Below are 24,951 nucleotides of genomic sequence, written 5' to 3'. Positions count from 1 at the left end.
TGCAGCCTAACTTTCACCTATGACCAATCCTAGATTCATTACTGCCTCACATTTGTGGCTGAAAGCACTCCCCAGTAAAATTTCTACTTGAAAATCTCCATTTCAGAATCTGTCCTCTGGGGATCAGGACCGAAGACATTCTCCTCCAAGTGGCCTCTCTTCCTCCAGCAGGTTTTCTTGGGCTCACTCACCTGAAGGTGGTTACAGGGTTCCCAAGAGCATAAAGGAAAACCACAAAGAACTTGCACAGTTTCTACTCTTTGACATTATTTTGGTCAAACACATCAATTATAAAAATAATTTTGAATGGATTAAATAATATCAATAGCAGTGATGATGATAACAATTAATTTTCTATGCTTAATTTGCTCCAGGCACTATTCTAACCATTATATATAACTTATTTAATATCATACCATGTGAGGTAAACACTGTTGTTATCCTTTTTTACAGCTAAAGAAACAGTAGAGATTTATCAGATATTTACCCCAAAAAGCAGAATCTACTACATGAAATCTATGAAATACCTTTGATCCTAAAGTGGAGAAGGGTAACACAGTACTGTGATATACAGAGCAGTCATTCCAATTGGCTGATTTCACTTTTGGGCTTTAAATCATTGAGCAATGCTGCTGCTAATGAGAAGTTTCTTTAATTTGATCATTTTATCAAACAATTGAGAGTTAGAATTTGTTTGAACTCTACACATGTTATGGCCTTCAGTACGCCTTTATTCATGGACCTTTACCATATTTTATTCACTAAGGGATTCCTAAACCAAAATAATTTCAGTTGAAGATTAATCTGGTACAGTCAAACCCACTGTTGTGCAGTAGAGCAGAAATGTTAGGCATCAAGGCAGTTTATATTTGGATAGAGGTGGATTTAGTTACTGAAATGTCTGCCTTTTACTTCAATGATTGCTTTTCTCCAACTTTCCTTGATAATTAGAAATTACTTATTTATGGCTACCCAAATACTACAAAGGCAGCATGAATTTTGCATGCCACATTATACAGCTAAGAACTAACTAACCAACTGTCCCCTCTAACAGCCATTTCTGGGAGTATGTGAGAGCAATGTTGTTTCAACATTTTCACCTTACTTATAGGCAGGATGGATGTTTGTTTGGTTAGTCTGGCTGGATGGGTATTATTTTTTGACCTCACTACTCAAGTCGTACTTGACAAAGAGGCTGATTTGGTCATGAGAATGCAAGTTTTCTACCCTCTCATACTAGAATTTCCAAACAAATTTCTAGAAAACAAAAAGGATGGTGAAATACCTTACAATGACAACATATGCAGTTTTCATCATTGTAATATGGTAAGTGGCCTATAGTTGTCTTTGTGAAATCTCAACGTTAAGCTCTAACAATTCCCTGTCAATTGTATTGTAGCTAGGACACTACAGATATGATTCATGATATAAACACAAATTCCCTTTTCACTTAATAAAGTAAAATACAAAAGTAACTTCCCAAACTGGGACAATATTTAGTTAAATTCTTAAAAACTGATATCACTGCATTATCAGAAAATTTGGGATGAGAAAGGGGGATGTGATCTACTTCCTCTGAAATATAACATAGACTTTAAAAAAATTATAATCATACTCCTAGGAAAGGTTACTGAGAACAAATAAAGTTTGAAAGTTTCCCCAATTAACAACATCTAGCAAAATCAGAATATTAATTATTATTTTATTGTACTTATCACTTATTGAAAATGTTAAATGAAGCTCAATAAACAGATCTCTATGTTAGGCTTCTTGACCTCAGTATTATTGTTATTTTTTAATATAGCATGCTTTGCGAATTTGAGTGTCATTCTTGTGCAAGGGCCATTCTAATTTCTGTATCATTCCAATCTACACTAATAAAAGACAAAGATGCTAATTGACCGTACCTTAGCTACACCCTAAGCCATGCCCACCAGCCAATCAGAGTGACTATATGCAAATTAACTCAGCCAAGAGGGCGGCTGGCAGCCACAAAGCTGGAGCAAGCAGGAGGTTTGGTTGCCCAAGCGATGGAGGAAGCCAAGCTTTCCCCCTGCTCTTAGCTGGCTGTGGCCTCTGCTCATGGCAACAAAGTTTCAATTATAGAAGGCAAATAAATCCCAGATACCTGCTTCCAGCCAGCCTTCACTGGGAGCTTGGGTGGCTGGGGGCCGTGGCCAGCCTGCAAACAGCCATCAGCCCCTCACCCAGGATGGCCATACCCTCATGGGGTGAGGGTCCACGCTTGGGGGCTTGGCCAGCCTGCAAACAGCCATCAGGCCCTCACCCAGACTGGCCAGGCACCCCAACAGTACCCCCAACCATGAATTGGCTGTGGCCAGCCTGCAAACAGCCATCAGCCCCTCACCCAGGCTGGCCAGGCACTCCAGTGGGGACCTCCACACTGAAGGGGGTGTGGCCAGTCTGAAAACGGCCCTCATCCCCTCGCCCAGGCTGGCCAGGCACCCCAGCAGGACCCCCACCCTGATCCAGGACACTCTTCAGGGCAATCCAGCCGGCCCCCACCCATTACCAGGCCTCTATCCTATATAATAAAAGGGTAATATGCAAATTGACCCTAACAGCAGAATGATTGGGGATGACTGGTCACTATGACACACACTGACCACCAGGGGGCACATGCTCAATGCAGGAGCTGCCACCTGGTGGCCTGTGGGCTCCCACAGGGGGAGCTCTGCTCAGCCACAAGTCAGGCTGCCAGCTGCCAGCACAGCGGTGGTGGTGGGAGCCTCTCCCACCTCCTCAGCAGCACTAAGGATGTGGGACTGCAGCTTAGGCCTGCTCCCCGCTGGCAAGTGGACATCCCCCGAGGGCTCCTGGGCTGCCAGAGTGATGTCTGACTGCCAGCTTAGGCCAATCCCCCAGGGAGAGAGCCTAAGACAGCAGGTGGACATCCCCCAAGGGGTCCCAGACTGCGAGAAGGCACAGGCCGGGCTGAGGGACCCCCCAGCCGAGTGCACAAGTTTTTGTGCACAGGGCCTCTAATATATATATATATATATATATATATATATATATATATATATATATATATATTACCTTTTTTATAGATTAAATCAAGTTACAGCCAATAATTCATCAAATCCATTTAACAAAGCTTGTCAAGGCTTGGAGGATCACTCTCAATATTGTTTCTCCTTCATTTCTCTTCTCTTATTGAAACCTGTTTTGAGGGAAAGATTTGAAAGTCATTTTCAAAAGTGTAATAAGGCTTCAGGTATTTGCTCCTCTAGGGACATTCTCATTTTGTTGTTGTTGTTTTGTTTTGTTATTTGTTTGTTTGTTTGTTTTCAGGAAAACAAGAAATCTTAAGCCAAAAGAATTAAACCCCAGTTATGAAATTTTACCAGCAATGAAATGAGCAGAACAATTAAGTGCCCACTTTATTAGCATTCTCTAGAGAAATAGAACCAATAAGGTTTGTGTGTGTGTGTGTGTGTGTGTGTGTGTGTGTGTGTGTGTGTGTAAATAAATTTATTTTATGGAATTGGCTTTTGTAATTATGGGGGCTGGCAAATCTAAATCTGCAGTGTGGGCCAGCAGTTTGAACACCAGGAGAGCCAATTCTCTAGTTCCAGTCCAAAAGCAGTCTACTGGAGAATCCCCCCCTTCCTCAGTGATAATGATCTCTTTGTAGTATTCAGACCTTCAAATGCATGAGGCCCACCCACATTATGGAGAGCAATCTGCTTTACCCAAAGTTCATGGATTTAAATGTTAATCTCATCCATAAACATCCTCCAACTTGACACATGAAATTAACCACCTCACAGACCTTTGATAAAGACTACTGAAAATATGTTTCTATTTGTTTACTTCTTATATGATTTGTATCCTCCATTATATTGGAAACTTTTATTTGCAGTTCTGTTTAAAATAAAAATAGTCACATACCTATCCTAATACTTAAAATGTTATTTGATCTTCTATTTGTATACAGATATGAAAAAGAACTTATTGGAAATGATTCATCATGTCAAATTTGACAAATGTATATATTGAGCACTTATTATATGATAGGGATTGTAGGAGAGATAAAATAAGTAAGGCATAGTCTTTAGTGTCACATGGAAGGCAGAATATTAATACTCTTATACAAGAAGTATAAACACAATCAAGGGGAATTCAGAGAAGGGCAACATCACATCCCATTGAAATAATATAACCATTCTGTCTTCCTTTCCTTCAACAAATATTTATGAAGTTCTACTACTAGGTCAATCATTATTTTATTTTCTGGAGATACAGCAGTAAAATAAGTAAACTCCCTGTCCTCATGGAATTTGGTTTCTAGTGGGGGAGACATACACCAAACATGAAAACAAGTAGGGTGGTTTCAGGTCCTGATAGTATTTCACATACTGGGGTAATGGGAGAGAAGGTTATTGGCATTGTAATTTAAGTTAGAGTGGACAGGCATTTCTTTCTACAGAGTGGCATTTGAGCTAACACCTGAGTGATGAGAAAGGGTTATCTATGCCTATGTCTAAATGAGAAGCATTCCAGTTAGAGGGAATAGAAAATATAAAGCCTCTGTGGAAGAAATGAGATTGGGATGAGTCAGATGAGTCCAAATATATTGTAATATTTTATGTCCAAGGTAGATTCTTTTGCTTACTTTTCATTTTGTAAAAGTAATGAACAGTTAAATACATTATGAAATATCTATCTAAAATCATGAAGAATAGGGGCGAGGTCATCAGCGGGACTATCCAGAGTACATACAAAGCAGTGAAAGTCCTCTTTCCTCAAAGACTTTTGCTTTCTAATTTCAAAATGTGAATAATATGAATAATTTTGTTTTAAAATATTTTTATTGATTTCAGAGAGAGGAATGGAGAGGGAGTGAGAGAGAGAAACACCAATGAGAGAGAATCATCGATTGGCTGCCTCCTGCACACCCCTCGTGACCAGGAATCAAACCATTACCTCCTGGTTCATAGGTTAATGTTCAACCACTGAGCAGCACTGACTTGGCTAAATAGTTATTTTTATACACCTCAGTAGATGATTAAGTCTATCCCATTCATATCAAAGTGAGAATAATCTTGATCAGGTAATGGAATATTTTCTAGGTATACCAACACAATCTCAGGTAATTGGAAGGAGACTTAAAATTGTCTCATTGTAGTACTTCCTATGCTTCTGTCCCCACCAAGAGTTTGCTCACCTGAAATCATTATCCTTGCAGCACTTATTCCTTGGTCTGAGACCTATACCTATATCAGAGTTCTTAGTTATAGATAATAGAATCCATTCTAGCAAGTGTAAGAGGCAAGGGGTTGTTTATAGGTTGCAAGATAACTTACAGAATGTCTTGGAGGGTGAGGGACCCAACCTTAGATATTGCACAGCCAGCAACAATACAACCAAGTGAAAAGCCCAACCACACCATGGGGCTTCTCTAGCAGAAATTACACTAACACCACTGCCTATCACTCAGCACCTATGACTTTAGACAACAAATTGTAGAGCTTCCACCATAGTCTCCCCAGAAGATTCACTCTTTATTCAGAGCCCACCTCCCTCTCAAATATAACAGGCAAGTACATCTGACTAGTGAAGCCTAGATCATGGGCACAAGCTTAAATACAAGGGAATCTGGGAAATGAAGTTTCATGGTTTCAAGACTTTTTGTAGAGGAAAGTATGGTAGAAGAGGATTGGAATGAATACTGAGTGTGAGACATTTTGCAATATTTTTCATATTTCCTCTCTGATCTTTCTTGAGATTAAACATCTCCAGTTGCTTTAAATGTCAGAGGATGTTATGTTTAGAATCTGTTCACCATCCTGGTCATTCTCCTCTGGGCATTATCTCAGTGTAGGTCCCTCAAAATGCCAAACCAAGAACAGGGTAAAATTACCAGGTATCTGTTGGCCTGTGTAAAATGAAGCAGGTCTATCATTATTTTTAGATGCAGAACATCTAATAATACAGCTTCCTAATGCTCATGGAATCTAGTGAGTAAGACAGCAAGATTTATTTACATGTCCCTCACTTTTTAAAGGCACATTACCCCAAAATTATACTACTGTACTTATAGAGCTTGTTTTATACACAAAAGCAGGACATTGAAATATGTCACTATTAAATTTCATCTTGTTAAAATAAAAATCCAAAACTTGATATCGAGAGGCTAAAAAATAGGCAAAATCTGTTTTCCAATATAAATAGTTATCTTTACTACCTTTGTCTCTACTAAGGTTTGGCTAAGCATGTCCACTATGTTCTAGCTCAATTCATTAATATAAATGATTAATGTGACAAGGCATAAGATAGGGACCCATTAGAGATGGGTTAATATTGATCTATTAATTAGAATAAAGATAAAAGAACCCAATATGTATAATCACAACTGTCTGGTCCAAATATATCCATAGAGAGGGCTTTATAAAGTGCCATAAAAAATCCAATTACATAATTTTCACAGAACACCCTTGATCTGTCAGTTTGATAAAATTCAACATAATCTATTACATCACCTTACCCCCAGAACAGATCTGCCTTTTGATTTCCCTATTTCTGACAAAGAGGCTCTTTCTCCTTTAGGTCACCCAGGATTGAAAATTAAACATCTCTGATACCTTCAACTCCTTCTCCCCATGATCAACTAATCACTAAACCAGTTGTTTATTCTTCATTATAATGCTCTGGAAATTTTATGTCTCCATTTTATACTTTCAATACTCAAATCAAGGTCCTTATCACTTCAGAGATGGACCACTGCAAAAACTTAACTGATTTCCCTCATTCTTTTATGTAGTAACATTATGAAGAATGGCTCCCTTTTGTCCCAGTCACTCTCATGTATAATGCACTCTCCTACTTTCTCTGTACACATGTAAGACGTTTAGGGGAGGGGCTTTTTTGTCTATTTCAACCCTTTTGAAACCAACTTGAAGGCAAATATTATAGTACCAACCTCCCATTATTCTTCAAACAAATAATAAAGAAATACTGCTTAATAGGTATACAGTACACAAATATACTAACTAGCTGCTAACTAGAGATAGAACCCATTAACTCAATTCACTTATTATAGATAGCTATGGAATATTCATATAGCGTCACAATTATGTGACGATAATTAGATGCAACTTTTTAGAATCAAGACCGCCACATTGAATTCATCTGAATGGTCTTGTGGTAAAGTATTAGGAATTTGTCATTTGAGAATCTTCCAAATATATAGGATGCTACTCCAAGTAGAAATCTATTGGCAGACAAAATGCCCTGAGTTCAATGCTTCACTTGCAGTGTTGGGCTAAATCTTATTTGGCAGTAAAATCCATCCAGAGACCTCTAGAGACTCATTAAAACAAGATAACACTGAAGCATAGCAAAATGGTTTCCATTTGAACCATCATGCCAGCTTAATAGCTGCATGAAAAATAAAATGATTGAGTAGTTTCTTATAAGGACATTCATCTAACCAGGCAGTTCCTAAAAACAGTCAATATGTATATACTTATTAGGTCAATGTAGTTGAACTAACTTCTTTGAACTGTATGATCTAAACACAAGTGACAGGAGAGATGGTCTGATGTCACACCAAATATGTACTAGAACAGTAAAAATAAATTATATAACTTTAAAGTTGAAGTATTACTACATGAATATGCCTCATTTGTATGACATAAAAATTAGAATAATAACTCTATGGGAAAATCACTTACTGATGAGCACAAAGAACAGTGGCTCCCAGTCCTGTATATGATATATATTTGTCTCAAGTCACAAAGCAATTAAAATGTTCTTTTTTCTAGTCATTAGAACAATTTGTTGTCATTGTAAGGCATTTGGAAAGTACATAAGCACAAAAGGAAAATAAAATTCACCTGAAATACTACTACTCAGATATTACTGCTGTTACCATTTGGTGAAAGTAATTATATATATATTAATTAGTTTTTTTATAGAGAGGAAGGGAGAGGGATAGAGAGTTAGAAACATCGATGAGAGAGAAACATCGATCAGCTGCCTCCTGCACACTCCCTACTGGGGATGTGTCCGCAACCAAGGTACATGCCCTTGACCGGAATCAAGCCTGGGACCCTTCAGTCCGCAGGCTGATGCTCTATCCACTGAGCGAAACTGGTTAGGGCAATATATTTTTTACAAATAGAAATTTTATTGTGCATATTATTAAAATAGATATTTTCAGTAATCAAAAAATTGTTCTCCATTTTCTTATGTCATTGATATTGCTTAACTAACACCCATAAATCTATTATTATTAAATTTAATCTCTTTCTTTAAGCTCCATTTTAAAATACCTCACTGAAGGCATGATAATTAATCTCTGATAAAATATGAAGCTCTGTGGTAGCTGTCAACAAGTGTCAAATAGGTCCCTTGCAGGGAAGACTGAATGTTTATATTATTCCTTGGAGCCTCTATGATAAGGAAGATTGCACACTGGGAAAATTGCTTGTCTGGGAATTGGGAAATCTGAGCTTTAATTTGGACTCTGCCACTACCTCATTTCCTTATCTAGATATGGAATTAGAGAGAGGTGGAATATTGGAAATGATTTGAATATTCATTAAAAACCTATTACTATATAGATAGAAGGTATAGGTAATCAATGTATTAGAATATCTACAAATTGGATGTTGAATTACTGAACAGCATATGCAGTTCAAAAGGTTATGATACAAAGCAGTGTTAGCTATTGCATTAAATTAACTGAACATATGGGAAAGGGTAAATAGAAAAAAAAAATGTCAGCCCTTTTAAAACATGCTTTTCAATTAAAATAAACACACACAAAGATCTCCTTTACAACTATCAATATTTGTAAATAGTCATTAGATAATGCTAGGTCACTGATTTGCTGAAGTTGGAGTTGACAATCTACTGGCCCTTTTCTATAATAACATGCCTTTTTCTTTGACTATTTTTATTCATTCTCATTCCATAGCAATGATCAACATTGGTAAACTAGAGGTCCGGTGCATGATATTCGTGCACGGTGGGGGGAGGGTGGGTGGTCTCTCAGCCCAGCCTGCACCCTCTCCAATCTGGAACCCCTTGGGGGATGTCTGACTGCTGGTTTACAGTAACTGTCTCTGCCTACCAGCATGATAGCCCCTAACTTGCTCCCCTGCTGCCTGATTACCCCTAACTGCCTCTGCCTCGGCCCCTGGCCTAAGCCACAGTCTGGCCTCCCTCTGTGGGAGGCGACCTGGCAGATCAGGGGAAGACTCCAGCCCAGTTACCCCACTGCTGCTGCCACTGCCAGCCTGAGCCGGGGCCCTCACAGCCCCTGTGGCTTTGTCCAGAAGGATGTCCGGAAGGTCGTCCAGAAGATGTCTGCCCTAATTAGCATATTACCCTTTTATTAGTATAGATACCAAAGGAAGTCTCAAGCTGGATAGTTCATTATATTAAAGTTTTAAATTATAATATCATGTGTCTTACTTATATTCTTTTTTTTAAATATATATTTTGTTGATTCTTCACAGAGAGGAAGGGAGAGAGACAGAGAGTTAGAAAAATTGACGAGAGAGAAACATCGATCAGCCTCCTCCTGCACACCTCCTACTGGGGATGTGCCTGCAACCAAGGCACATGCCCCTGACCGGAATCGAACCTGGGATCCTTCAGTCTGCAGGCCGACGCTCTATCCACTGAGCCAAACCGGTTATGGCCCTACTTATATTCTTATTAAAGTAGTTATGGTTAGTCTTTCCTGAACTGCATTTGCTGTTAACTCTTTTTAAATGGACTACAATTGTATATATGTATTAATGAGGTAGTCTATTTTTGGTTTTGGGGCTCAATTTTAGTGACGCAAAGTCACTAAAGAATGACATTAACTGTGTGGCTCTTCAAGACCTTACAGCTGACAGAGTAGATGATGAATCATACAAAGGAGCAGAGCTCTGACAAGGTTTCACAGTGATAAAGCATTGGGCCCAGAGACAGGAAAAAAATAAACTAGGAATCTCAAATTACTGTCACAGATATCTCTTAAGTTTTTAGTACTAATCACAGGCACCTTTCCAGAATAAGAAGGAAAAGTCCCATTTTTCTGGCCACCTTATATTTTCCCCTGCACTGCTCCTGTGTCTGCCTTCTTTAGACCTAGTTTTCTTTCCCTCCATTTAAATTTTTCCTCAGTTTGCTTTGATAACTGAGAGCAAAAGTCAGCAAGTAGTCTTTGAGAGGTAGAGAGAGGCAATAAAACTCTGGGGGAATCAGAGATTTTGGCTGTGAAGTACATTGCCCTGCTATTCCCTGTTACTGGCCATAGAAAATATATTGACATATTGAAGAGACAGATAAAGGGAGGAGAGAAGGACAGAAAGCATTAAGTATCTTTTTCTTTTCTTCTCAGGGATATATGGGGGCCTTGCTCTGAATGATATGGGGAAATATGACGAAAAGTGACAAATTACTGTTACATGTACTTTAAAGTTTGGCAGCAGGAGAACTAACTGAAAGACAAGTAAACCTTCCTCACTGACACTTGTATCAACATGTCACTGGTTATAAGCCAGAAAAACCAGCTAAGAACTTTATGGAAAAGAACCAGGGACCAAGGACTTTGAATAGAATCAGTGGTCCAATTACAGCTTCTGAAGAGAATAAGGAATTGATAAGAGAGAAAGACCTTTAGAGAAGCAACCAAAAGCTCCATGTTCTTTTGTTAAGTGTTCTGCTCATATTCATGAAAAGTTTCTCTAAGAAAGCTCCTAGAAGAGCCTTGAGAAAAATGAATATTCAAGTTTTTGCCTAATAATGAAAAGCAAAGGGTTAACTAGATGATTGCTAAAGCATGTCTCCAATATTTCTTCATCACACATCCCTATCAGTAAAATAATAATTACTCCTAACATGGCTGACATTTAGCTAGCATAATCCTATACAGCCCTACTTATTGTTTGCATCGGTTCTAATTGGCCAGTGCCCAATTAGGCTATAGTACTTCTTAGACAGATTTTGGAAACAGAATTTCCTTTCATAATTTAGCCTGAGATCCACTGTTCATGGATAGGAAGGTATCTTTGGAGTTCACATGGAGCATACTTCCCTTTTATTTATTTATTTATTTATTTTGTTAATCCTCACCTGAGCATATTTTTTTACCCATCACTCTCTATAGAAAGTGTAAGGGATGGAATAAGGAAAAAAGAGAGAGAGAAACATCAATGTAAGAGAGACACATTGATTGGTTGCCTCCCACACATGTCCCAGCCGGTGCCAGGGAATTAAACCTGCAACCCATAATGGGGGGATAAGGACATATATGTAATAACTTAATCAATAAAGAAAAGAAAAACATGCAACCCAGGTATGAGCTCTTAACTGGGAATCAAATCCAAAACCCTTCATTTCCCATGCAATGCTCTAACCACTGAGAAACTCTACCCAAGGTCAAACTTCCCTATTTTATACTGACAGCCCAATGCTGCCAACTATTGAAGGACAAACAAAATTAATAAGTTAGGGAAGACTTGGGGAAGGGGTAAATACAAATTAATAGGACTAATAGATAGCAGATGCTTTGGGAGTCCTAGGAGGAGCCTATTAATCCTCTCATTATCTCTGTTTTAACATATTGATGGTTGAAGGGAGTTCTCATTGCTGTTTATCTCCACCAAAATCAGGAAACCCCAGGACCTCTGGCTACTTCAAAAGCCATACAGCCAAAAGAAATCTAGGAAATGTCAACTAGCCTCAGGGACATGCTCTAGGTGAGTTCCCCCAAATAGCACCTGTAGTAGGCAGAGCAGCTGAAGCAACAATAAGACAAAGTGGTTAGCAGTGGCATCACTAAGTTTTACAAACCCCAGGATAAGACCCACATACTACCTGGTTCTTTGATAACTGGAAGCAGTTAGTATATCTGGTCACATAGCTATAACTAGTATCCTGCTGTCTTTTCAGTCCAGCTTGTGGTTACTGGGTGTGGAGGAGAAGCACCACAGAACAATGCCAATACCAGTCATTCACCTGCTCAGAATGAGGGGTGTGAAAGGCTGTAAGTATGAGAAAAGCAGCACTAAAATATAAACATTCATATTCTAAAATAGAAGATTAACTCCATTCCTATAAGCAAGTACAGGAGGATCTTTGAAGTTCATGATTCCTGCACGTCACCTCATAGTGTAGGTGCAGCCCTACTAAGAGGCAGAGAGATGGGCTGAAATAGCCAAACATCCTTTTCAGTTTGATATAATGCTGTCAGAAACACTGCCCAGCCATAAAAACTTGGCTCAACATGTCCAGGAAACTCAGAGAGCTGGGTTCCTTACAAAGTAGGCTGTATCATGGTATGATAAAAATTACATAGATTATGGAGTTGGGTATACCTTGGTTTAGATCCCAGATGAGCCATTGAATGTGTATCTTATGACTTAAATCAACATGATCTCAGTTTAATCTTTTGTCAAGTGAGACTAATAATAGCAACTATTTACTAACATTTAATAAGGATTAACTAAAATATTGTGTACAAAACTCCTTGTATAAGGTGCCCAATAAGTGGTTATTTATTATCCTCCCACTTTGCTCCCATTTTTTTCTTGGCTTCTTGGAGTACATGGACCGACATAGGTCACTGAAGGCCAGTGAAGGGTAGTTAAGCATGATACTTTTATCCAGAGTCTAGCTAAAGACAAAACAATTCCTGCCTTGTGGACTCAGAAAAGCTCTTCTTTAATAATCTGGAACATGTAGAATGGATGCTAAAATAAACAATTCATTAAATCAGAACATTTAATTCACTAGTATAAGAGGCAAGAAGGAAAACTTGACTTCTCCAGGCTCCTTGATCTACCTTGTGTATCTTTGCTCTGAAGACTTTGGCCAGATGGGCTTCATAGGATTTAGGCTTGTCAGGGTAGGGTATGCTGTGGGAAACTCATCGGTCCTCCAGCTTTGCCTCAAATGTTTGACAATTATCCCCATATATGAAGATCTCATATTGACTGATCAGAGAAGTCTGGGAATTGAAGAGTATAGCTAAAATCTTTCTAGACAGCACAGCCTTTTTTTAGAGTAGAGAAGAGGAAGACCAAGAAAGAAGGTTGCAAGCAGTAGTATTGCCAAGCAAGCTGCCCTACTTACCTTGTCTAAGATCAGCCACAAAGTTTTCTCTCAGACAAATCTAATGGAGTAGTGGCCTAAAGCCAGACATTATAAAGAATCTAGTTCAGAAAATAGCTGAGAGTGACAAATTCTTATCAGAGCCAAGTTGTTTCCCTAGCTAGTCTCTGCAGATACTTTAAGAAATGCTGGGAAAAAGCAAAGATGTTATAGATGTGTCATATATTATATGTAAAATTGGAATTTACTATGTTGAATTTGCTTGAAGATAACTTAGAAACTATTTCCTTATAAAAAGACTCACACCAGGATTTCTTTCAACAGTATATTTTAGAATGGCTTGTCTCCATATGCAACTTTTCATGAACATAGCTATTAAGTAAAAGTCCTGCACAAAGATCGAAAGAAGTGATGATTTATGAAGAGCGAAGGAAAGCAAACATGAGCTGGACACAACTTTTTCCACTTGTTCAACTGCTTTCTCATTGGTCATCCTGCACTAACAACCAATTATCAAGAACAGCTGACAAAGTTTCTTAAGGACCTGAAATTATGAGTGTGTCTCCTTAATTTTCTGGAATCAAACATGGCCACAAAGTTGTTACAGAAGCTCTTGTAATAAGTATTATGTTCTGTAGCTATATACTAATGTTAAACCTATTAAAAGGTGATTCCAGCCCTGGCCAGTATGGCTCAGTTGGTTGAACATCATCTCAGTCACCAAGAGGTCACTGGTTCAATTCCTGGTCAGGGCACATGCCTGGGTTGCAAGCTTGATCACCAGTAGGAAGCATACATGAGACAGCCCATCTATATTGATGTTTCTCTCTCCCTCTCCTTTCTTTTCTCTCTCTAAAATCAATAAAAACATATTTTTTAAAAAATGATTCTAGGGACCCAGACAGTCCACATGTGTCAGCTATAGCTCTTTGGTAATAGAGAAGAAATTATAATTTAGAAAAGCAAGAAGGAAATCAAATTAGTTTCTATTAAAATTAAAGGAAAGCCTTAGCTGACTTCATTAAGAGAAGTCAAAGCCATTAGGAAATCAAATTACATGTCTAAAATCATGAAGCCTACAGATAGGGCAATAAGGATGAAATATTTCTTTTCTAAATTTATCTAATATTATCTCAAAATCCTGGTTGAAACATAATTCATTTTATTATGCCCCTTTCCTAGTTAGAGTTATAGAACTTTACATAAGAGGCTAAAATTATCCTATAGTAATATGCTAATAGGATTTTTATTCCCTGTTTACACCTGGATTTGTATCCTGGCCAAAAACAGTCTATACCATCAAGAGCAATTTCAAAATAAGCCAAATATTTGCTTGCATTTCTTTAACATTGCTATATCAGTCAGAAATCCAGCAGAACATAGACGACATACTCAAATAGTATAAGTAAGGAATGTTTACAATAGGGGCCATTTTTACAAGATGGTAGGCAGTGTAAGAGAAATCAACAAAAAAGGTAGTGTCTTGGGACAAAGAGTAGAGGGAAGCTGCTAACACACTTAGGACTGAAGGAGCCAGAGGAAGGAAGTGCTGTTACAGTGAGAGCTGTAACTATAGGAGAAGGACCCCTCATCATAAATTGTGGCTCTTAATAAAGGACTGCAGCCATGCCAAAAAACATATCCAGGTTGAATGTGGGGTAGGGAATCAATACCCTACCCAACTTCTCTCTCAGCCCATCCTTTGATCTCATGCTAGTGACTCCTGCTGACTGAATCTCACCTTAGCCCCAGCTACAGATCCAGGACATGCAGTACCTAGAGCCTTCAGGGGCACAAAGCAGAGGGGAGAAAAAGTGAATGACTGTGGAAACAAAAACATAATAACCAGCACAACTGTGAATAGGGACTTATAAACCACATTAACATTTCCCTATAATGTCCCCTTTCTCTTTCATCACTTCCAATAAATCACAGCTTTTCTCTTTATATCCCCCTGAAAAAGCTCTCCAGCTCTCCACTCTATATCCCGTTTATTAATGTCTTATGCTTCTGCTCTTCTTCTTTACTCTTGACTCATTCTATGCCATAAAACTTCAAGAGTGAGTCTGATAAAGCAGAACACTCTTTCCAGTGTGTAGGAAAAAAAGGGACTGACACATACTAAGCTAGAATCACTTTTAGTAAGCAGGAGGAGGGGGAAAACTTGATAACTTCATTTATTAATCATTTTATGCATTTACAATAAAATTTCCTAAATTCTAACCTCACTACTCATTCCTTACAATCAGCATCACCACAACTATTACGCCATTCAATTGTCACACTCTTAAAGACATATCTATTAACCCTCAAGATTTTTAGTCTTGTGTCTTAACTCTTCCAAGACCTAATGCTACCATGGTTTCTGGAATACCTTGCCTTCTTTCTCCAGGAGTTATAGTATTCTGGAAAAAAAAAGGTAAAATTGATTTTTTTTTTAATTTTAAAAATTAAAATAATACAGTAATGAGCCTGCAAGCAGTTCAGTTTATCATTATCTGCATGTAGTCAGGGAAAGAGACAGTCAAAGAGAGCCCTAGTAAAACCACTGTCATCCCAGGGTGACTGTATTCATACCCAGGTTAACTGTGTGCATACCCAGGCTATACTTTCTAGGAGCAACATCAGAGCCTCACACTACAGGAAAATAAATAGACTTCACTGAAGCACTCCAACAACAATATCAAGCCCAGAGGGTCAGAATAGGGCCAGTACCCAGAGTTACTACAATGTATTATCTAAAATGTTCACTTTCCAAAATAATATATGAGAGATGTGAAGAAAAAGAGGAAAAACTGACACACATAAGGGGGCAAACTATCAGAAAACAACCTGTAAAATGGAAAACATGTCAGGTTTTACAAAATCTTCAAAGTAGTCATTAAAAGTGTGTTCAAAAAAGTAAAAAAAAAGAAGATACTTAAGAAGTAAAGGAGTAATGAGGACAATGCTCCATCAAGTAGAAACTATCTATAAAGATGTAGAAACTATAAAAAAGCACCAAGTGGAAATTCTCGTGCTGGAAAACACAATAACTAAATTGAAAGTTTCACTAGAGGAACTAAACAGTACAGTGAATTAGTGAAACTGAAAATAGATCAATAGAGATTATGCAATCTGAAGACAATAGAGAAGAAAAAAGAAAAATTAAGACATCTTCAGTGAAACATGGGATACTATTAAGTGCACTGGTATATGCATAATGGGAGCGATAGAAGGAGAGGAAAAAAAGAAGAAGAAAACATATTTAAAGAAATAAGGAATCAAAACTTTCAAAATTTCTTGAAAAACATTAATCTACACATCCAAGAATCTCCATGAACTCCAAATAGGATAAAAGCTGAGACCCAAAAACAGACACATGATATTAAAAGTGCTAAAAGACAAAGAAAAGGGGAAAATCTTGAAAGCAGTAAGAGAAAAATGACTTGTCATTTATAAGGGAGCCCCAATAAGATCAATAGCTGACTTCTCATCAGAGACATTGGAGGCTAAAAGAATCTGATAATATATTCAAAATGTTCAGAGAAAAACTGACAACAAACAGTCCTATAACTAGTAAAATTATATTTAAAAATAAAGGCACTTCTACATAAACAAAAATCGAGAATTTACTGCTGGTAGACCTGCCTTAGAAGGAAAAAGAAAAGAAAGTTCTTCAGGCTGAAAGTCATCCCAGATGGTAATCTCTCTCTCTCTCTCTCTCTCTCTCTCTCTCTCTCTCTCTCTCTCTCACACACACACACACACACACACACACTATAAGGTAATTATGTGATTATAAATAACTAGAGGCCCAATGCACAAAATTTGTGCAAGGGCCTTGGACCTTGCCCCCACCCATTGCCACTGCAGCCAGGGGCCTCTGCCGACTCTGCCACAGCCCCCGCCCTCACTCGCTGATGCAGCCATGGCCAGAGGCCTCTGCCACCTCTGCCTCAGCCCCTGCCTACTGCGGCTTTGTCTAGAAAGAAGGTTGTCTGGAAGGACATCTGGTCTAATTAGCATATTACACTTTTATTATTATATACTAGAGGCCCGGTGCACAAAAATTTGTGCACTTGGGGGGAAGGGGGGTCCCTCAGACTGGCCTGTGCCCTCTCGCAGTCTGGGACCCCTCGGGAGATAACGACCTGCTGGCTTAGGCCTGCTCCCGGGTGGCAGAGGGCAGGCCCAATCCCTAGGTGCAGCCCCTGGTCGGGCTCAGAGCAGGGCTGATTGGGGAGTTGGGGTGCCGCCCCTGTCATGCACAGAGCAGGGCGGATTGGGAGGTTGCGATGCCACCCTCAGTCACGCTCAGGGTATAGCTGATTGGGAGGTTGGGGCACCACCCCCTGTCACACTCAAGGCAGGGTCGATGGGCAGGTTGCGGCGCCACCCCCTGTCATGCACAGAGCAGGGCCAATCAGGGGGTTGGGGAGCTCTGCCCTGTCACTCACAGAGTACGGCCAATAGGAGAGTCGGGGCACCACCCCCTGTCACACACAGAGCAGGGCGGATCAGGGAGTTGGGGTGCCGCACTCTGTCACACTCAGGGCAGGGCCGATGGGGAGGTTATATCTCTACCCCGTCACACACAGAGCAGGGCCCATGGGGGGGGGGGTTGGGGCGCCACACCCTGTCACACACAGAGCAGTGTCAATCTAGGGGTTGGAGCACCGCAGCCTGTCACACATAGATCCGCAAGGCAATCAGGGGGTTGGGGAGCTCCCCCCTATCAGGCACAGAGCAGGGCTGATCAGGGGCTTGGGGCGCCTTCCTCTGTCACGAACAGAGCAGGGCAGATAGGGAGGTTGTGGCCCCGTCCCCTGTCACACACAGAGCCGCAGGGCGATCAGGGGGTTTGGGCGCTGCCCCCTGTCACACTGATCCCAGTGCTGGGAGGCATATTACCCTTTTACTATATAGGATAGAGGCCTGGTGCACAGGTGGGGGCTGGCTGGTTTGCCCTGAAGGGTGTCCTGGATCAGGGTGGGGGTCCCCACTGGGGTGCCTGGCCAGCCTGGATGAGGGGATGATGGCTGTTTGCAGCTGGTCACACACCCTTCAGGGTGGGGGTCCTCACTGGCGTGCCTGGCCAGTCTGGGTGAGGGGCTGAGGGCTGTTTTCAGGCTGGTGGGTGATTGAAGCTCCCAATCACTTCTTTTTTTCTTTTTTTTTATTCTGGGCCAGCTTTAGCTCTGAGGCTCCAGCTCTTAGGCCTCCGCTGCTGAAAGCAGGTTTCTGGCCTTTGTTTACCTTCTGTATTTGAAACAATGTTGCGATCCTGCTGGCTGAAGCCTGGCGACTAAAGCAGGTTTCTGGGATTTTGTTTAACTTCTATATTTGTAACATAGTTGCTTAGAGTTTCAGCTCAGAGGCCGGCAGCGGCAGGTGGGGAACGTTGGAGTCCTCCATCACTGAAGTAAGCAAGCCTCATGTTCGCTTCCAGCTGCCTGGCTGCCGGCCGCCATCTTGGCTGGCAGTTAATTTGCATATCTCCCTGATTAGCCAATGGGAAGGGTAGTGGTCGTACACTAATTACCATGCTTCTCTTTTATTAGATAGGATTATATAGATAAGTAACATTAGTGAAATCATGGAATAGGCAACTTTAAGATTCTGTTCACCGTGGACCCCAAAGAATTAACAAAAAACAAGCATAAACTGTCACAATCAAATTTGTCAGAACTGTGGAAAACAGTCAAAAGATTATAGCAACCAAACAAACATTGTATCAAGAAAAAGGCAAACAGTTGTACCATACTACCCAGCACCTAGGCCAGCTGGCGAGACTCAGAGTGTACAACCCTCCTGCCCAGCCTGCTGATTCAACCACAGGCCCTGCACTAACAAGCCCCTGGGACCTCTGGTGAGTCTTGGAGGGTGTGACCCTCCAGCCAAGCCCACTGCTTCAGCCACAGGCCTTGTGGTACCTGGCACCTGGGCCCTTCGGTAAGAGCAAAAACAGGGACACAAAGAAACAACCCTCAAAGGAAAGAAAGGGAGGAATCACAAGAAAAGAAACTAAATGAAATGGAGGCAACCAATATGTTAGAAAAATAATTCAGAGTAAGGGTCATACAGTTCCTAAACCAGCTGGATGAGAAAATCAACAATTTATGTAAGAATCAAGAGGAAATCAAGAATGATATATCTACAATACAAAAGCACAGTGCAAAGTTTCAACAGTAGACTAGAAGAAGTGGAGGGCCGAATTAGCAAGTTAGAAGACAAGGCAGAAAAACACACAAATTTCATGCACCGGGCCCCTAGTATTAAAAATAAACTACAATTAAAACAGTCAAAAAAATTCAAACACTTAAAAATTGAATAGCATGCTAGTAAACAATGATTGGGTTGCCAAAGAGATCAAAGAAGAAATTAAAAACATTCTGGAAACTAATGAAAATAAAAACACAACAATCCAAAATCTATGGGACACAGTAAAAGCAGTCCTGAGACGGAAGCTCATGACTGGTGAGTGCAATGGTGGTGACGGGGGCTTCTCCTGCCTCTTCGGCAGTGCTAAGGATGTCTGACCAAATGAAGCAGGCTAATTTTTAAGTTGATAATTTTGTTTGGCTAATAAATTATGTTATAAATATCCAAATGACCCTTGACAGAAAAAAAGCATTCCCAATTCCTGCAAGTTTTCACCTTGGGCTGGTACCTAGGCTCAGACTAATCATTGAAGGATTGCTCTGGCACAGAGCAAATCTGCAAAGACTAAGAGAGGTGTCATTTGTTTGTCTTTCTTTTAGCTCTTGGAGGTCAAGGAAAACTCTTTCAAAACACTAGCTAAAGAACATATATTTCAGTGACCATACATGACAAGGAATAGAATCTTTGAAAAAATAGTTTGAGTTAGTCACTAAACAATCCTATATAATAAAAGGCTAATATGCAAATTGACTGAAGAGTGGAACAATCAGTTTCTATGATGCGCACTGACCACCAGGGGTCAGACCTCAATGCAGGGGCTTCTCCATGGTGGTCAGTGCACTCCCACAGGGGGAGTGCCGCTCAGTCAGAAGCCACGCTCACAACTTTAATTCCCCATTGACATCACTGAATAAATCCTCTAGATCAGTGGTTCTCAACCTTCTGACCCTTTAAATACAGTTCCTTATGTTGTGACCCAACCATAAAATTATTTTCGGCCCTAACTGGTTTAGCTCACTGGATAGAGCATCGGCCTGGGTACTCAAGGGTCCCAGGTTTGATGCCAGTCAAGGGCATGTACCTTGGTTGCGGGCACATCCCCAGTGAGGAGTGTACAGGAGGCAGCTGATTGATGTTTCTCTCTTATCGATGTTTCTAACTCTCCATCCCTCTCCCTTCCTCTCTGTAAAAAATCAATAAAATATATTTTAAAAAATTATTTGCGTTGCTACTTCATAACTGTAATGTTGCTAATGTTATGAATTGTAATGTAAATATACAATATGCAGGATGGTCTTAGGCGACCCCATGTGAAAGGGTCATTCGACTGCCAAAGGGGTTGTGACCCACAGGTTGAGAACCGCTGCTCTAGACAAAAAGAAATCAGCAAAGAAACAACAATCTTAAATTATTCAATAAATCAGATGGACAAAATTGACATCTTCAGAACATTTCACCCCAAAGCTACAGAATATACATTCTTCTAAAGAGCACATGGGACATTTTCAAAGATAGACCACATATTGGGACACAGGCAAAGTCTCTCCAAATTCAAGAAGATTGAAATCATATCAAGCATCTTCTGAGATCACAATGGCATGAAATTAGAAATAGACTACAATAAAAAAATTCAAACACTTGGATACTAAATAGCATGCTATTAAACAATGATAGGGTTACCAGAGAGATCAAAGAAGAAATAAAAAAAAAAAACATCCTGGAAGCAAATGACAATGAAAACATAACAATCCAAAATCTATGGGACACAGTGAAAGCAGTCTTGAGAGGGAAGTTCATATCATTACAGGCCTACCTCAAAAAATAAGAAAAACTGGTAATAAGTTATCTAACTCTACAACTTAAAGAATTATAAAGAGAGCAACAAGAAAAGCCCATAGTGAGCAGAAAGAAGTAAATAATAAATATCAGACTGGAAATAAATGACATAGAGATAAAAAAAACCAAAACAGTACAAAATTCAGTGAAACCAAGAGCTGGTTCTTTGAAACGATAAGCAAGAGTGATGAACCTGTAAGCAGGCTCACCAAGAAGCAAAGAGAGAGGGCCCAAATAAACAAAATTAGAAATGAAAGGTGAAAAACACCAAGGATTATTTAAAAATACTATAAAAAACTATATTCCAACAAACTGGTCAACCTAGAAAAAATGGCATATTCCTAGAAAAATATAACTTACCAAAACTCAATCAGGAAGAATTAAAAAAATCTGAATAGGCCAGTAACTGGAGGAAATTGAAGCAGTAATCAAAAAACTTCCAGAAAACAAAAGCCCTGGGCCAGATGGCTTCACGGGGAAGTTTTACCAAACATTCAAAAAAGAACTAAAGCCTACCCACATCAGACTATTCCAAAAAATTCAAGAGGAAGGAACACTTCCAAGGTCTTTCTATGAAGTCAGCATTACCCTAATCCCAAAACTAGATAAAGACATTACAGAGAAAGAGAATTACAGGCCAAAATCTCTGATGAACATAGATGCTAAAATCCTCAACAGAATCCTAGCAAATTGGATCCAGCATTACATTAGAAAGATCTTACACCATTATGAAGTGGGATTTATTCTGGGGATGCAAGGATGGTACAATATCCACAAATCAATAAGTGTGATACATCACATAAACAAATTGAGAGAGAAAAATCACATAATCATATCAATTGATACAGTATAGGCATTTGACAAAGCCCAACACCCTTTCTTTTTTTAAATATATTTTATTGATTTTTTACAGAGAGGAAGGGAGAGGGATAGAGAGTTAGAAACATCGATGAGAGAGAAACATCGATCAGCTGCCAAGGTACATGCCCTTGACTGGAATCAAACCTGGGATCCTTCAGTCCGCAGGCCAATGCTCTATCCATTGAGCCAAATCAGTTAGAGCACTACACCCTTTCTTGATAAAAACTCTAAGCAAGGTGGGAATAGAGAGATCATACTTCAACATAATAAAAGCCTTATATGACGCACCTACAACCAATATCATACTCAATGGGCAAAACATTAAAACTGTTTCCCCTAAGAATAGGAAGAAGACTGGGATGCCCACTTTCACCAATCCTGTTTGACATAATATTGGAAGTGCTAGCCATAGATATCAGACAAGAAGAAATAAAAGGCATCAGATTTGGAAAAGATGAAGTGTAACTGTCTTTATTCATAGATGACATGATATTGTACATAGAAGACCCTAAAGACTCCATCAGAAAACTTAGGCCCATTCACTATGGGGAGCAGGCCTAAGGGGTCAGTCAAACATCCCCCGAGGGCTCTTGAACTGCGAGAGAGCACAGGTCTGGCTGAGGAACGCCCCCCCCCCAACTGCACAATTTTTGTGCACCAGGCCTCTAGTACTATATAAGCCTTCAACAATAAAAAACAAACAGCAAAACCTGGGGAAGAGGAAAAATTTCAGTGATGCTAGTAGTTTAGGTGATCCTTGAGGAATGGAAATACTTACCTTCAATAATGGAATGGAGAATAAGAAGAGGAAACATTTACCATGGAGGAAAACAGGAAGGTCACATTAGAAAAAATACCAATACTTAATCACAGACTTAGGACAAATCAGCCTCCAAGATATAAGACCTTGGTTATCCTTTGGGAAAGAAGGGCGAGAAAAAAATTATACCACTCAATATTTTCTAATGTGGCTGCAGAAAAATAAGAATTACTTTCTTGAACTAGAAAATTATCATTTCCATTAAGTTGGCAATGGTTCAAACTAGTTCAGGAACTCTTGTTGAAGAGGATTAATAGAAATGTTGGAATTTGAGATGAACTTATGTCTTATTGGAAATAAGAAGCTTGTCCAATTCCTTAGTTTACAGATTGAGAAAACAAGGCCAAGGGATAAAATTTGACTCTACCAACAACATATGGAGGATCAAGAATTTGAGCTAGGTCTAATGGAATAAGGCTTGCATTCTAGTTTTTTTTATCATTATTATTATGCTCTAGTATCTTGACTGGCAACAAGGGAAACAAATTATATGATACAGAAAATACTTCATCATTTTCCACTTTATTACGATACCTTCACACACCAAAGAAAACAAATACAGATATCATTAGTTGATTGTTTTTTGTAGATGGGATTCCCTTGAAATACAGTACTTTTGATTAAGTAAATAATGTCCAATTTTATATAGTGCTTTAGAATTGACAAAGCACAATAACCTTATGTGGTGGGTATTATTATCCTTAATATTTCAAATGGTGAAAGAAAACCAAAAGCCATGTAAATAAATTTGCAAGTGGTCCAAATCACACAACTAAAAAGTTTCTAAAATTCAAACCTAAATTTCTTGAATTCAAATCAACATTAGGAATTATTTTGGACTGTATCTTCCAACCAAACAAATCTTGCATATTTTGCTACCTAAGCAGTCCTCAAATCTGTCCCATCTTCTCCATGCTTACTGCCACTGGCCTACCGAATCCTGACTCTTATTGAGTTTCCCCTGCATTGTTGCAATTATATCTTAAATTTTCTATGTCTCCTCTTTCATTAGCCCTCATACAACAGACAAGATGTAATCTAAATGCAAACATAAACATTCATTTAAGATATAGCAAATGGAAGAACAAATCAAATATTGGCAGTATTTTATTCCAAATGCATTAAAGCATTGTTATAGGGACTTCAACCATGTAGTGTTATGTAGTGTTTCTATGTGTATATGCCTTCATTACTTTTACAACCTATGGGAAGACAGGACTCACATTCTCAAAACACCAATACCCCAAAAGAAAAGGGAATATATAATAAAATGCTAAATTGCATATAACAAAGAGCAAAAATATACAATAAAATGATTACAGGATTTATTGTCTTGGCTTGAGAAGCTGCTTTAAGAATTGTTTTCTCAACTTCTGGTCAAGAAGTGGTATAGCTAAATGCACATTCTCCCACAGCCATGTCAAAATCACAACTAAACTACAGAACAACTACTATTCGGAACCACCTGAAATCTAGTATAACAGAAGTCCTACAACTAAGGATATAAAGAAGCCACATCAAGACTTGTAGTATGTGTAGAGACACAGAACAGGGTGGCCCCACACCCATGTATGGCTGATAAAAATTGGGAGGGACTTGTTGGCTATGGAGGTACCCCCTGAAAAGTGAGGGGTCCCAGCCCCACACCAGGCCCTCCAGCCCAAGGTTCCAGTGCTAGAAAGATAAGTCCCCATAATTTTTGGTTATGAAAATCAGGGGAAGGAAGATTAAGACTGAAGGAGACAGCTTCTGGAGGGCCCACACACAGACTTACATGGACTCATTCCCTCTGAGATCCAGCACTGGGGAAGCAGCTCAAAAGGCACCAGAGACATATTGGGAGGAACTGAACTATCTGGCATCAGGAAAAGAGCTGAAGGGGTAGCTTTCTCCCAGACAGAAGTGCTGGCACATGATAATATTACTTTTCTGAGCCCTCAACTGACAGAGCCAGCAGCTGAGTGCTAGACTCAGATCTGGCTATCACTGTTTGCTCTGCCCTGATGACTCCATGAGACCCCCCTGCCCCACCCAACACTCAGGCCTTTCCAAGCTGTTGCCAGTGGCTTTTCCATACAAATGGCCTGTCTTGATCCATGCTTCAGACTTTCCTAAAATAATTCAAACAAGCAGCATCTGGCCTCAGCATGTCCCATACCTCTCAAAAAGAGGCCCCAGACCTGGCAGTAGCAGCAGCCGGCCTTGGTTTG

General features: G+C 39.6%; 1 non-coding gene across 1 annotated transcript; it reads right to left on the bottom strand.

Moving 5' to 3' along the window:
- Positions 1 to 1,794: 1,794 nt before the first annotated feature.
- LOC118654843 lies at positions 1,795 to 1,898 on the bottom strand. Its single transcript, XR_004967102.1, has one exon. It is a non-coding gene; the product is annotated as a U6 spliceosomal RNA (small nuclear RNA).
- Between the last annotated feature and the right edge of the window lie 23,053 nt (positions 1,899 to 24,951).

This window comes from Myotis myotis, unplaced genomic scaffold (assembly GCF_014108235.1).
Source record: "Myotis myotis isolate mMyoMyo1 unplaced genomic scaffold, mMyoMyo1.p scaffold_m19_p_4, whole genome shotgun sequence".
NCBI classification, from domain to species: Eukaryota; Metazoa; Chordata; class Mammalia; order Chiroptera; family Vespertilionidae; genus Myotis; species Myotis myotis.
The sequence above is the reverse complement of the archived record's forward strand: the minus strand, read 5'-3'. Positions and strand labels throughout refer to the sequence as shown.